Raw genomic sequence first — 10,975 nt, 5'->3', positions numbered from 1 at the left:
CGCTCCTATACTTTTGGTCCGTGGGGACCAGTTTGGAACCTCTAAGTCCTGTCAGTGATGGGCCTTAGAGGATTTCTTAAAACAAAACAAAAATTATCAGGTGTACCAACGTTTATATGCCAAGGAAAGAGATGACCAGTGGTTGGGGTATCATGCTTCAAAGAACCATAATTTGTTATATAGTCGCGTTGTGTGTCAATATACTGTCTTATATTTCAAATATCTGTGAAAGTATATTAATTGTATTCTAAATTAAGCCTGAATACCAAATTCGAACAGAATCGGACCAATAGCAAAAAAGTTACGGTAGTCACGTGATCTAGGCTGAAACTCAAATGTCAGTTATCTGTAATAATTTATTACTTCTATCCTAAATAAACCATAAATACCAAATTCAGAGAGAAGTTCCCATAAGGGTCTATTTATTTAAATAGAACAAACAGGGATTTTACGTCGATTTGTTTCAATTTTTCTTTTTATTTTGAAATGTAATAGTAATAAAATATCAAAAGAATTGACAGGAGGAGAATAAGAAATAAAAGAAACCATCAACGAATTAAATCGAAGCTATAGAAGCCGAGATATAAGTAAAAATGTGGGAAAAACAAAAGAAAACTGTTTTTTTCCCACGGTATAATTTTTTTTCTTAAAATAATTTATGACAAATTTTAGTTTTAGCCCTAAACTTGAAATTTTCACAAAAAAAACCCTAGAAAAAAAACATTTTTTTTTTTGGTCGAAAATCGAAAGGGGTATACCCACGAAAAATTAAAAAAAAATGGTTTTTATTTTTTTATAAATAAAATATAACTCTGACAACTTTTTGTCTTAAACAAAAGTTTTCGGAAATATTACGAGGTATCCGTGCGTTAAAACGAATCGGTTCTAGCTATTATACAATCGGAGAAAATTGGAAAAAACTATTAAACATAAATATCGAATTATCAAGAGCCCTATGGAAAAATTTCAATTTTTTATTTTTCTATCCTGTACTACTTCAGACTATCTTTAAAAAAGATTATTACCAATTTAACTCTAAAATGAACGGAAAACCTATTTCTTTGCATTTTTCGATTTTCGAACAAAATCCGGGGTCAAAATGACAATTTTTTCAAAATATGCTCCGAATTCAAAATTTCTTTTTTCTCGTTAAAGACCATTCAAAAACTAGCAAAAAAGCCTAATAACAAAAATTTCCACGATTTATACGAGTGGCACAATATAAAGGTAAAATTAGGTCCCATAAGAGTCTATGTATTTACGTCGATTTTTAAAATTTTTTAGTTTTATTTCGAAAGGCAATTGTAATAAAATATAAAAAGAATTAACAGGAGAAGAATAAGGAATAATAGAAACCATCAACGAATTGAATCGAAGCTATAGAAGTCGAGATATTAGTAAAAATGTGAAAAAAAATAAAAGAAAACTCGTTTTTTTCCCACGGTACCATTTTTTTTTGATAAAATTATAATCGACAAATCATAATGTAAGCCCTATAATGGCAATTTCAAGTAAAAAAAAACCCAAGAAAAAAAAAATTTTTTTTTGCTCCAAAATCGAAAGGGGTATAGCCATGAAAAATTGTGAAAAAATGGTTTTTATTTTTTTCTAAATAAACTATAACTCTGACAAATTTTTGTCTTAAACAAAAGTTCTAGGGAATGTTACGAGGTATTTGAATGTTAAAACTAATTGATTATAGCTATCACAGATTCGGAGAAAATTGTAAAAAACTATTAATCATAAATATCAAGATATCAAGAGCCCTATGGAAAAATTTCAATTTTTTATTTTTCTATCTTGTACTACTTCAGGATACCTTTCAAAAAGATTATTATCGATTTGACTGTAAAATGAACAGAAAACCTATTTATTTGCATTTATCGATTTTCAAACAAAATCCGTCCCAAAATGAAAATTTTTCAAAACATGCTCCAAATTCAAAATTTCTTTTTTCTAGCTAAAGATTATTTAAAAAGTAATGAAAAAGCTTAATGACAAAATTTTTTAAAATCTATAATAATGCTTCAATATTATGAAAGAAGATAAGTTCCCTTTAAAGCCTATGTATTCAAACCGATGATTTTTTAATTTTTTTTTTAAAGGCAAATTTAAGAAATAATTTAACAAATTAAGATAAAAGGAATAGGGTAATACAAAATATTATCTACAAATATATACATATAATCTAATAGCAAATTTCAATCGAGTCACGTGACCGTAGAGCTTAATATTTTAAAATTTTGTAAAAATTCAACAATTGCATCCTAAATAAACCCCAAATTCCAAATTTGAACCCAATCGGATCAATAGCAAAAAAGTTATGGAAGTCACGTGACTTAAAAAATTCAACATGTCAAATTTCTGTCAAAATTTATTACTTGCATCCTATATAAAGCCTAAATACTAAATTTCAACCCAATCGGATCAATAGCAAATAAGTTATGGAAGTCACGTGACTTTAACATTCAATATGTCAATTATCTGTTGAAATTTATTAATTGTGTCCTAAATAAAGCATAAATACCAAATTTGAACCCAATCGGACTCATAGCAAAAAAGTTACAATAGTCGCGTGACCCGGAAGTCAAATGTCAAATATCTGTCAAAAATTAATAATTGCATCCTAAATAAAGCCCAAATACCAAATTTGAACCCAATCGGACTTATAGCAAAAAAGTTACAATAGTCACGTGACCCGGAAGTCAAATGTCAAATATCTGTCAAAAATTAATAATTGCATCCTAAATAAAGCCCAAATACCAAATTTGAACCCAATCGGACTCATAGCAAAAAAGTACTAATAGTCACGTGACCTTAAAACATAGTCATGTCAAATATCTGTAAAAATTTATTAATCTTATCGAAAATAGGTACTAGGTACCAAATTTCAACCAAATCGCACCAATACCAAAAAAGTTATGATACTCGACTAACCTTAAAAATCAATAATTTCAAAAAATTTTTATTTATAACCCAAAAGCAATGTTTAAGAATTATTAACATATATTAATAATAAACTAAGTAGTAAAAACTCACCTAATATCTAAATTTTTATTTTAAATTAAATAGATCATTACGACTGACCCGTGTATATATTCGAATAATTTTAATAAAATAATCGGGCAAATTTCATTTCGTCTCACCCCGGTATAAAGACACTGACATTTCAAAAAAACGGCATTTTTCGAAGACGTCAAAATGTTTGCCGAATTTTCCTGGCCGCAATACACAATTTCCCCTATTGATATGCACAGATTCGGAAAGCCCATTCATTTTCTGATTCGGTGCTTCCTTTCCCTGATCGTTTCCGGTTCATTTTCATTCATAATTTTACAAAAAACCCAACCATGTCCCGGCCACCTGTCACGAGCAAAAAATTTGTATCCACCATGCGTCAAAGTATTGTTCCCACTAGCCATTTCATCAGAGTTTAGGTTGACACCTCCAATTACCTGCAAAAACGCAAAAAAATGGACTTTTTTCATAAAATCGCATTTTTCGGGTACTTGTACTATCGCTGGAACCCTGAAATTTTAGTATGTATTGTAAAACAAAATTTCGGATCTTTTAGATGATGTCTGATCTTTTCACCATGTACAGGGACGTGGCAAATGAATTAAACGCGAAAATTCGAATTGCTCAGAACCCATTAATGTTGGAAGATTGTAATTTTACACAAATAATCGAGTTATTAAAGTATTTAATGCCTGAGAATATAAATGGTCCAGATGCCACTACGAAAAAGTTATTAAATAAAATGTGATTTTCGGGTCGGACCTTCATGGGTAAAGTTCATTATTGCTCGCCCTGTATGGTTCCCAAAAATTTCGGTTATATGCCATATGAAAGGTAAAGGATGAAGTTATTTTTTGAAAAAAAAAAATTTCCCAAAATAAGTATCGTTTGGCGGAAAATCCCAAAAAACTGAAAATGCCAGAACTCGTAAAATAAATTTTTTACAAAAAAAAGCTCCAAGTATGTCAAATCTCTTATAAAATAAAGTCTTTTCGCCGAAACAATTTTTTTATAAAAATTTTTTTTTAGCCTCTGGAGAAGTTTGAATTTTTTTTTTAGTCACTTTTGTTCGCTTATAACAACTCACCCTGTATACCGATCGGGCCCAAAAAGTATACAGACATGAATTACTATAAAGTCTTTTATGCCTAAAAATTTCAATTTTTTTGACAGCGTTAAAATTGAGATCTCGTGCAAAAATGAATTTTGACCGGTTTTTTTACGAATTTTTGACTTTGAGACAGTACCACTCCGTTTGGTGGTACCGGAAAAAAAATTCGTTTACGGATCCATCATTCCCAATGTATTGAGAGACCCTATGCCAAATTTCATCGTTTCGCTAGCCATACAGCCAAAGATATGAATTTTTATTTCCAAAAAAACACGATTTTTCGGACCCGAGGTCGCGTGCATAATATAGTCGCAGACGCTCCTATATAACAAGTATAGTCGCTTCGCTTCTATACTTTTGGTCCGTGGGGACCAGTTTGGAACCTTTAGGTCTTGTTTGTGAAGAGCCATATAGAATTTCTTAAAAAAATCAAAAAATATCAGGTGTACTTAAGTCTGGTCAGTCAGGGGGCCAAAGTTTATATGCCAAGGAAAAAGAGGACCAGTTGTTGGGGTATCATGCTTCAAAGAACCATAATGTGTTATATAGTCGCGTTGTATGTCAATATAATGTGTTATATGTGAAATATCTGTCAACGTATATTTATTGCATCCTAAATAAATTCTAAATACCAAATTTCAACCAAATCGGATCAATAGCAAAAGAGTTACGATGTCACGTGACCTAGACCTCAAATGTCAATTATCTGTCCAAATTTATTAATTGCATCCTAAATAAACCCCAAATACCAAATTTCATCCCAATCGGATCAATAGCAAAAAAGTTGTTAATTACATAAAAAAGTTTCATTCGAATCCTTTGAACATGCCAAGTCCCTGCTCTGTTCCTGGATGTAAATCTAATTAAAAAAGTAGTTTAAAAGCAGGGGAGGCAAGTAGTTTTGTTTTTGACTTCCCCAAAGATGAACAACTTAAAATTAAATGGCTAAAAGCCATACCTAGAGATAATTGGGCTCCTACTCAATGTTCTGTGCTTTGTGCCAAGCATTTTGACCCGAATAATATTATCCGTGAAGATGAATATCTTTTACCTGATGGCACACTCACTAAGATTAGAGTTAAAGCAAGATTAGTTTGCTCAGCAGTGCTTCAAATTTTTCCAAATTTACCTGCATATTTAACACAAAAAGAGAAAGTCCAGACGAAAGATATAGTGAACAACAAAAACGTAATGAACTTGCCAATGAAGCCTTTGGGCAACTTGATTTCATAACAAATTTTTAAGAGCTTATGAGTAATTATTCCCAAAAAATTCTAATAACTGACCTGTGAAATGTAAACATTTTTGGGGATACAAAACTATATTTCTATACTTTAAACTTGAATGATGCTTGTATAAATATTATTAATCAAATAACAATAGATAACGACCTACATGTTAAAGTATTTTTAAAAAACAATGAGTTGCCTCAAAATGACCTAAATTGGATTTTACCTGTTAAATTGAAATTAAGTAGGTGGTCTCAACTCGAAAATCTATTAATTAGGTTTAAGTTTTCTGATTATTGTGAGCTTAATAAACCATAATCTTCATCTCTAGAAAAGTTTCATCATTCACCAAAGTTCAGATTTCTTAAAAGAGGCTTTAAATTTATTGACGAGTTCTGATTCACACAACTTAGAGGATGAAAAAGATAGTGCAATTAGTAATCGAGTAATACTTTTAATAGATCAAATAACTTTACTTATTTTAAAGCAAAAACGTTATGGCCCATCAACTATAGTAATGTCTTTTATGTTATATATTATATTCACTTGCGCATATGAATTGCTTGGATATTATTTTAATCCACCCACCAAGAGTATCTCAGAACACCTACAGTAGCTTTCTTCTAGCTTTGAAGTGTCACCAAATTCTGACTTAAATAGAACTAACGACACCACAAATTATTTAAACATTGTATCCACTTCTTTAGCACCGACTGAGAAAGTTGTTAATTTATTAAATTTATATAAGTAAAAGACTACAAAATAGGGGGAAAAGTCTAATAATGCATTTATTTAATTATTAACGGCGTCTATACATATTTTAAACAATAAATCAACCACATAAATAAAATATTCTCATTTGTAAATAAGGCAAAATCAAAATTGAACGTCTCGGCAGAGTCGCCTTTTCAAAGCGTAAACGGATCTACCAAAACGGATCCGATACGCAAGTTGAGTAAAGGCGTGTGAAACAGGCATTATATTGAATAAATAACATGGAGCGCGGACTATAATGTTGTTGCTGACAACCGGCATATGCTGCGTTCTCGATTTCGGTCGCTAAACACGATCAGACGTAGCTTATGTGTATGAAGATTCATACCTATATGTATTTTATAAGTTTTATATAAATATGTATACTCAGCTTGTATTGTGGAAATATATATGAAAAAAATATTGACTTTGCTAAATAAGACTGATAAAAATCTCATAACTTCATTCAAGTTTACATATATCTTGTCTGTGTGAACTTTTGTGTACCTAGAATGATTACACAGTATGATTTGTTTTCATCCTGGTCAACAATTCAAGGGCTGTGGGACCCATTAGTTGTAAACCAGGAGGAATTGCATGTTTTAACTGCTGATTAGTATACCACACAACCAGGAATAAATAAGCTAATTGAAGTATGTTAGGATTCCGCAGATATCATGAAATGTGTTTGATGGGGCTCAGACCATGTACTTAAGGACATCCATCAAGAAATCATTGAGATTCTACCATATTGATGAAATTGAGAAACCAGGAAGAACTGCCTGTCTTTACTGTTGATTAGACTACACAACCAGAAATAAATAAGTTACATGAAGTATGTTAGGATTCCCCAGAGATCATGAAATGTGTTTGATGGAGTAGGTGCAATCATATGAGGAAGGAAATAAAAATTAGAAGTAAACAGGAATATAACAACTGAACTGTGACACAAACTGTAGACAATAAACTTCTTTGTTGTGGAACGGAGCAATATTTCAATGAAGTTTCACTTAATACTGGATTTTTTCACCAGAAGTTGGATGCATTTATAATTTATATACTTAATGTTATTTGAATGAAATATACATATGTAATTATATATACTTCTATTTGTTTCAAATCTTGAATAGGGAAAAAGGCACGAGAATCTTTCAATTGGAGCTAAAAACCCTATTGTTGGGTAGAAAATAAAACTTATTTCATGTTTATATTCCATAACCTGTTTATTGTTTTATCAACTCTTGTCATACAGTTATTTACTTTTAATAATTAAAGAGAAAAATGATCTATAATAAAGGTTGAGTTTTATTCAAGATTCCATTCCTTAAGGCATAAACCAAATTTGCTCTATATTACTTTGCAGTCATTAGCATACAGTTATTATCCATTTTATACATATCTTTAATTTTCATCAAAATGTCTATAATAAATAGTTTACATTTCAAAACATACAATTAAAATTTACACTTTTTAGGCAAACAATCTTTACTCTCTTATAAAGCAGATTTTATTGACACAGTTTTCTAAGAGCTACTGTTTATAAGTGGCGAGCAGTTTAAATTTGTATATACACTTAATCCAAAATATTTCATAAACAGTATTTATACCTGAATATTCTTACATACTTAACTTAAGAACTGGTTTACTCTTTTGCTTAATTATAATACATCTTGTTAAATCAATGTTTTTAATTTATTTAGAAAGTCTTTTAAGATATGTACTTAGGTCATTAATAAGTTACAATGTCTTGCAGAACAGCAAACATATCTGGTTGTCAAATTGGTATGCTAGCTGAAAGGGAGGACAACAAAAATCCAAGGACTAACCCTTGAAGCACACTTACAATGATCTTTTAGTTTCTCATAATGCTCTCGGTCAAATAAATATGTTAAATCATTTATAATATTTTTGTTACATTAGCTATTTTACAATTTATACTTACCCTTAGAATACTTACCCAATTCTCTTAAATATTCCAAGTTTATGTGTTTCGATGAGTTCACTCATCATTATCAGACTCTAACCCCACATAGCTGTAATGTTTACATGAAAACCCAGTAAGTTTATAGGTTTTTCTGCCCTTCTAACCCAACCCAACCCGCTATATTATTTCAATCTTTAAGGTAGGAAAAATAAATGGTAAACACAGTTAAATAATTAAGTAAAATCATCTTTATTTCATGAACTTATGTAAGTACATATCACTTTATGTGATAGAAAAGAGACATTTTACAAAAGCAGCTGTTCTTACACCTAATTTAAACATAAACATAATTTGTTAATGCCATATACACAAAGGTGCTCACATATGTCACAGAGAAAATCTTTACACTTCTTAATATTATTATTAATCAAAGGATTTAAAGCCTAAAAGTTTTATATTATAATTACATATATGAGAAATCATCATTTAGAAATTCTTGTATTGAGAAAAAACATTTTTTCAATAGATATTGTTTTATAGTAAATTTATATTGCAGTAAAAAACTTGGTAGGTAACAGTTTAATGGTAGCAGGGAGAGCATTATAGAGTTTGGGAGCAAAGAAGGAAACCCAACACTTAACCTTGTGTATCCTATAAAAATTTGTATATATATGTTCTCTATTTCTCGTAAAATGAAAATTGTACAATTTTGTGTGTGGAGTAATCACTAATATGATGTTTAATATGTACTAAACTATATGATATACAAATACTTCTCTGTAAGGAAACTATCTTTGGTATCTAAATAATATAGAATATAGAACAACAACAATAAGATAAAAAAAAGTCTCTCCAGTTTTGGACTGGCTTTTTCTGCTTCTTTTCACCACCATCTTCCACCTTATCATCAACTCAACACTTGAAACATCTAGCTGCCAGAATCTGCATTCCTCCCCTTCGATAGTGCCACAACTGGATGCTATCTACTGCTTCGATTATCCTCTTAGATGTTTTAAAGCCTGGCATCTCGCTGACCTGAGCATTCAGACTAAGTGGCCTGCTGCCAGTCATGAGCAAAACCATTAAGATACCCTTGCATGGGCGTTAATTGTTAGTCCATACAGATATCTATTTGTTATTCATATTTGACTAGGGACACATAACTGTAGTTGAATTTCCTTACTCTTTTAAGGTTACACACCTCTTGGGTGAAAACTGATTATATGCTTATATGCAAGGTGTAATATAACATTTACAGCGTTTAGTTAAGCGGAAATTTGCCAATCTTTCACATTTTGGACCTTATTCTAACTAATAAGTTCAATATTTTCTCCTTTTTGGTCTTGTTATTTATTTACATAATACATGTAGAGGTTAGGTTGTCATTGAAGCTCCTCATATTACATTAAGGCCTACCTTTAACGCTTGCGTTTTCTTCACAATTCAAATAATAACAATGATCCACAGTCCAGAGTTAGATTTTGTGTTAAAATAAATAAATAGTAATTAAACTTTCACTCCCGCACCCAAAATGCCATGTATGAGTCCTTCCGTCGCATGAAAACACGGTAAATTCTAAAACTTTACAACTTTGTCGAATGATCACAGCTAAAGGAAGGCGACTTGGTAAAAGATATGCACATAATCGGATTCTCCAGAGTCTCTAGAATTATTCCATACCGATTTCGGGAAATTCTGAGCTAATTTAAGTATTTTATCAACGAAAATAAAAAGCAAGACCGAGACGATTCGTTCACGTTGACGTCATGTCACTGATGTCATCAAAACTGCGGTAAAAGTCTGCATTAAAATCGCCCGTAAACGTCAAAATCGACCATTTTCAGACGATGTTTTAGGGTATAAAAAATGGTTTTTCCCTTATGATTTGTACATGGAAAAATAGTATAAAGCCTTAGGAACAGTTTAACATCAATTCTGGACCGATTCCAATCGGTTTTAGTAGTTAAATTTCGATTATAAAAAGGGTCTTATTTTAAGCGGACACGGGCGAACAGCGCAGGTTTCATTGCCTGGGTGACGTGCTTGTTGGGTGCTAGACCACCCGGATTATTGTACCTTGAGAGCCGGTACCGGGGGGGTACCAATATTCAGCTGACCGATTTTTTGGACTTTTTATGGAAAATTGCATTTTCTTGAAAAATGGTGATATTTGAAACAAAACAGTATTTAGTGGATTATAGCCAGATAAATTCCGCGTGTCTGAAGGTAAAAATGGTCTTCGTACGTTACATAGGTATGCCAGTATTAAGCGTCAAAGTTAAAAAAAGGTGTAGAGCAAAAACTACTCTACGTAGATGACTGTAGACTGCATCAGAAAAAAGCCCTTAAAAAGTATTATAAATGTTGAAAGTTTGAAATTTCCAAGTGCCACCCTTAAAAAGTTATTAAATAAAATGTGATTTTTTTTTGTCAATTTTTCGGACCTTCATGGAGAAAATGTATTATTGCTCGCCCTGTATGGTTCACAAAAATTTTGTTTATATGGCATTTGAAAGACAAAAGATGAAGCTTTTTTTTGGTATTTTTTTTTTTTTTTTAATAAGTTTCGTTTGGCGGCAAATTCAAAAAAACTGAAAATGCCAGAACTCGTTAAAAAATTTTTTTTGAAAAAAAAGCTCTAAATATGTTATTTCTCTCATAAAACTAAGTCTTTTCGCCGAAAAACTTTTTTTATAAAAATTATCTTTTAGCCTCTGGACCGTTTTGAATTTTTTTTTTACTCAATTTTGATCGCTTATAATAAATCACCCTGTATACGGATCTCGCCCAAAAAGTATACAGATAAGAATCACCCAAGAACCCTTATATCCTGAAAATTTCAGCTCGATTGAAAGCTTTAAACTTGAGATCTCGTGAGCAACTCGATTTGTACCCATTTTTTTACGAATTTTTGACTTCAACTCGGTACCGCTCTCTTTG

This window comes from Anthonomus grandis, unplaced genomic scaffold (genome assembly GCF_022605725.1).
Source record: "Anthonomus grandis grandis unplaced genomic scaffold, icAntGran1.3 ctg00000342.1, whole genome shotgun sequence".
In the NCBI taxonomy this organism is placed as follows: domain Eukaryota; kingdom Metazoa; phylum Arthropoda; class Insecta; order Coleoptera; family Curculionidae; genus Anthonomus; species Anthonomus grandis.
The sequence above is the reverse complement of the archived record's forward strand: the minus strand, read 5'-3'. Positions refer to the sequence as shown.